Source organism: Aegilops tauschii, chromosome 7 (genome assembly GCF_002575655.3).
Source record: "Aegilops tauschii subsp. strangulata cultivar AL8/78 chromosome 7, Aet v6.0, whole genome shotgun sequence".
NCBI classification, from domain to species: domain Eukaryota; kingdom Viridiplantae; phylum Streptophyta; class Magnoliopsida; order Poales; family Poaceae; genus Aegilops; species Aegilops tauschii.
The window spans coordinates 403,229,754-403,234,901 of NC_053041.3; positions in this window are offsets into that span (position 1 = coordinate 403,229,754).

The window sequence follows — 5,148 nt, forward strand, 5'->3', positions numbered from 1 at the left end:
CCAAACAACTCTCTCACCTGGATGACCGACGATACTATGCTGAGCATCACCTATGAGCGCTTTGTTCAGATTTTGGGCCTTTCCGGGGTTGGACATAAAATCCACAGTCTGGATCCACTACAAAATCCCAAAGGGATTGATGATTGCATGCCTCTTGTTAAGCCTATCACTCATCTCACTTCGGAGGAACGTGGGTATCCACCCAATGAGGTATCCATCTTCAGGTCTCCTTACTACATTCTCTATCAGTGTGTGCTTCACACTCTCTATACTGCATTGACTTGATGGTTCGTATGCATGACAAGCCTACCGAGCCTCTTGACACAGCCCATTACATTTGGCATGAGATCCGTGTCTATAGCTTTCTCCAGACGTGCCAATTCCCTCATGCTCCATTCATTCAGGCACTAATTGATCACACTGCTCCCTTTGAGGTTGCAAAGACTGCTGTGCATCCCATTTGGAAACCTCCTACTCATATGTGCATGGCAGCTCCTGCGCCATCTGCTGCACCTCGTCAGCCTAGGAAGTCTGCTGGTGGGTCTCAGCCCACGGGTTCCTCCGTGCCTTCCTCCTCGGTCGCGCCTCGTGGACGTCTTGCCTCGTTCTTGGGCAAGGCTCAGTCTGCTATTATGAAGGCTATCACTTTTAACTGTCACCAAAACCATGATGTTCAGAAGCGCCTCATCGTCTCCAAGAACCAGCTCAAGCAGCGCCTTCGTGACCGTGGGAGTCCCGTGAGCGACGATGATCCTATTCCCGTGGCACCGTTCTCTTCCACCTACGGTTCCCCGTCTCGTGATGAGTACGCCAAGTTCTTTGAGGGCATCACTGATGATGATGACATCCGCCAGGAGTGATTTTAGTGTTGTTCTTCTCATTCTTCGCCCCTTTTTGCATGTTGCTGTCAAAGGGGGAGAAGTAGTATCTTAATTGGCTAAAGTGTCATGCTATATGTTGCTATTTGTGGTCGCTATTATTAAAACTCTCTATGTATGCTACATATGGTACTTAATCGTATGAGACTATGTTGTTATCCTTGTGGCTATGGGTTGTTGTTGTGTTTGTTTCATGTGTGCTTGTCCTACTTTCCTATTTTTTGAGTTACATATGCTACCATGAGAATTTGTGCAGTACATTCTAACATAATCATCTTATGCACACAATGAGGGGGAGCTAAAGCAAATAGGAACATATATTGTATTATGCTCTCATGAATTACAATGCTAAATCTATTTATTCTATCTATGATACTACATGTATGATTGTCATCAACGAACAAAAAGGAGGAGATTGAAAGTGCAATCATGCCCTTACATCAAGCTTTAATGTTGATGACAATATACATGTAGGGGACTAACTATGTTCGTCAAGTGAATCTCAAGTGTTAGTCCCCGGATCATCAAAGGTGTGTGGATCATGAACATAAGGAGTTGATTTTACTCAAGGAAGAAGTATTAAAAAGATTGCCTATTTGATTTCTTGAGTATAGGATCCCGCACTATTAAGAGGGGATCGATAGGGTTAGTGAAGGACTTGCTCATGCCACTAAATTCCTAACTTCAAATCTTAGGGTCTCTCAAATATTCTTGTGCTTAAAGTTCTGTCTCTGGCCAAGCCAGATGTCTGGGCCGTTTGTCGGATATCCGGCCTGCACGCCGGATATCCGGGACCCTGCTGTCCAGAGAGCATCTCTGCTGGTTTTTATTTCCGGATGTCCGGCCCTCCATGCCGGATGTCCGGGCTCTCCTTGCTCCCCAGATTTCCGGGCTTCCCAACCCAGATGTCCGGCTTGTGCTATCCAGTGAGCAGATCTGTTCTGTGAACTCCCCGGATGTCCGGCCATCTTGCCGGATGTCTGGGTCTTCCAGTCTCGCCGAATGTCTTGGCTTTGCCCCGGATGTCCAGCCCCTCTGTTTTGTCCTCTGCTTTCTGCTTCACTTCACAAGTACTACGCTAGGCCGGATGTCCGGCCCCTGTCCCGGACGTCCGGCCTACCCTGTCACTTACACTACAATGACCATATTTGCACCCACACTATATATAGCCCTCTTCCCCCATGGGATAGGGTTGACCATTCACTTTGAGCAAACCCTAGAACACATTTCACTCTCTCTCACACTCATGCACCAAATCTTAGACCCCAACGGCATTTGAGAGCATTTGTGAGAAGTTGTCCAAGCAAGTGATAGATCCACTCCTTCCCCTTCTTTGCACCAAAGGAATTTGTGATTTGAGCAAGTCTTGAGCATTTCCCCATCGTTCTTGTTACTCTTGGAGGTTGGAGACTCCTAGGCGGTAGGAGTCATTCGGAGAGGAATCGACCATTGTGATTACCCCCGGAAAGTTTGTGAGGGTTTGGAGACCACCCCAGGTCTACCACTAGTGGTTGAGAAATGCCTTCGTGGTGTTGTCTCAAAGGGAGAATAGGGTGAGCCTTCGTGGCGTTGGTGTGCCTTCGTGGTAACATCCACCTCTCTAATGGTGACGTAGCTTCCCTCCAAGGAAGTGAACATCGGCATACATCCTCTTCTCTCGGAGTGCTATTATTCCTAACCCTAACTTCCTACTTGTGGTTACTTGTCTCTTAGTCTTTACTTATATCATATTTGTGCTTGCTTACTCACTTACTTGTGTTACTTGTTTACCTTGCTTAGCTCTTAGCATCACACTTTCAATTGTTAGGCTCACTTTCATATTCCGAATTATTTGCCTAAAATTGCTAAGTAACAATTAAAATTTGTAATTGTACCTATTCACCCCCCCCCCCCTCTAGGTCCATCTCGATCCTTTCACTAGCATTCAAGGATTTTTCTTTTAGTTTGCATAATAGTTTCTTAAGATCATCCCTATCATTGCAAGCAAGAAAGTCTCTAGTGGTATCCTCATCCATAACATAACCTTCCGGTATCTTAGGCAATTCATATCTAGGAGAACTAGTTCTAATAGGTGTTTCAAGATTTTCAGTTTCAAGATCTTGATCAGTCTCAACAATTTCATCCTGTCTTACTCTAGCAATTTGTTCATCAAGAAATTCACCTAGTAGCACATTATCATCAAGCAAGGTACTAGCATCATCATGAGTAGCATTCATAGCAGAAGTAGTGTCATCAATAACTTGCGACATATCAGAATTGATAACATGTGGTGGTGTTGCAAGTCTACTTATAACAGAAGGTGAATCAAGTGTAGAGCTAGATGGCAGTTCCTTACCTCCCCTCGTCTTAGAGGAAAAAATCTTAGTCTTAGCATCCTTCAGATTCTTCATAGTGATAATTTGATATTAATCCCAAGTGACTCACCAAATATAGCTATGCTCCCCGGCAACAGCGCCAGAAAAAGGTCTTGATGACCCACAAGTATAGGGATCGCAACAGTTTTTGAGGGTAGAGTATTCAACCCAAATTTATAGATTCGACACAAGGGGAGCCAAAGAATATTTGTAAGTATTAGCAGCTGAGTTGTCAATTCAACCACACCTGGAGATTAATTACCTACAGCAAAGTGATCAGTAGCAAAGTAGTATGATGGTTTTGATAGTAGTAGCAACAGCAATAGTAACGGTAACAGTGATAGCGATGATTTTGTAGCAGTGATAATAGTAACAGCATCAGCAGTAACTTAGCAAGATCAATATGTAGGAAAATCATAGGCATTGGATCGGTGAATTCATTGGATGATATTCATCATGTGACAGTTACAACCTAGGGCGATATGGCACTAGCTCCAGTTCATAAATATAATGTAGGCATGTATTCCGTAAATAGTCATACGTGCTTATGGAAAGAACTTGCATGACATCTTTTGTCCAACCCTCCCGTGGCAGCGGGGTCCTATTGGAAACTAAGGGATATTAAGGCCTGCTTTTAATAGAGAACCAGAACAAAGCATTAACATACGGTGAATACATGAACTCCTCAAACTACGGTCCTCACCGGGAAGTGTCCCGACTATTGTCACTCCGGGGTTGCCGGATCATAACACGTAGTAGGTGACTATAACTTGCAAGATTGGATCTAGAACATAGATATAATGGTGATAACACAAACGGTTTAGATCTGAAATCATGGCACCCGGGCCCAAAGTGACAAGCATTAAGCATGGCAAAGTCATAGCAACATCAATCTCAGAACATAATGGATACTAGGGATCAAGCCCTAACAAAACTAACTCGATTACATGATGAATCTCATCCAACTCCTCACCGACCAGCGAGCCTACGAAGGAATTACTCACTCCCGGTGGGGAGCATCATGGAATTGGCCATGTAGAAGGGTTGGTGATGATGAAGATCGAAGATCCCCCTCTCCGGAGCCCAAACGGACTCCATATCTGGCCTCCCGATGAAGAACAGGAGGTGGCGGCGGCTCCGTCTCGTGAAACCCGATAATTCTTTCTCCCTGATTTTTTCTGGAAATATTGGATTTTATAGCGTCGGTTTCAGGGTCTGCGGGGCCACCAGGTGGGGACAAGCCACCTGGGCATGCTTGGAGGGGGTGGCGCGCCCTGGTGGGTTGTGCCCACCCAGGTGCCCCCCTCCAGTGGTTCTTGGCTCCAGAAATTATCTTTATTTGTATAAAAATTCCTCGCAAAGTTTTGTTCCAAGCCGAGAACTTTTATTTCTACACAAAAACAACACCATGGTAGTTCTGCTGAAAACAGCGTCAGTACAGGTTAGTTTCATTCAAATCATGCAAATTAGAGTCCAAAACAAGAGGAAAAGCGTTGGAAAATTAGAGACGACGGAGACGTATCAGTCTTGTCCGTCACATCATTCTCCTAATGATGTGATTCCGTTATCAAATGACAACACATGTCTATGGTTAGGAAATCTTAACCATCTTTGATCAACGAGCTAGTCTAGTAGAGGCTTAATAGGGACACGGTATTTTTTTATGTATTCACACATGTATTTAAGTTTTTGATCAATACAATTATAGCATGAACAATAAACCTTTATCATGAATATGGAAATATAAAATAACAACTTTATTATTGCCTCTAGGGCATATTTCCTTCATAAATGATGGTGGTAATACATGGAACTGTCTTCTATTCCCAAGTCACCACTTATTGTGAAATAGAACTTTTAGTATTAAAGGAATCACAAGTGTTGAATGTTTATTATGTGCACCGAGTTAGAGGTTA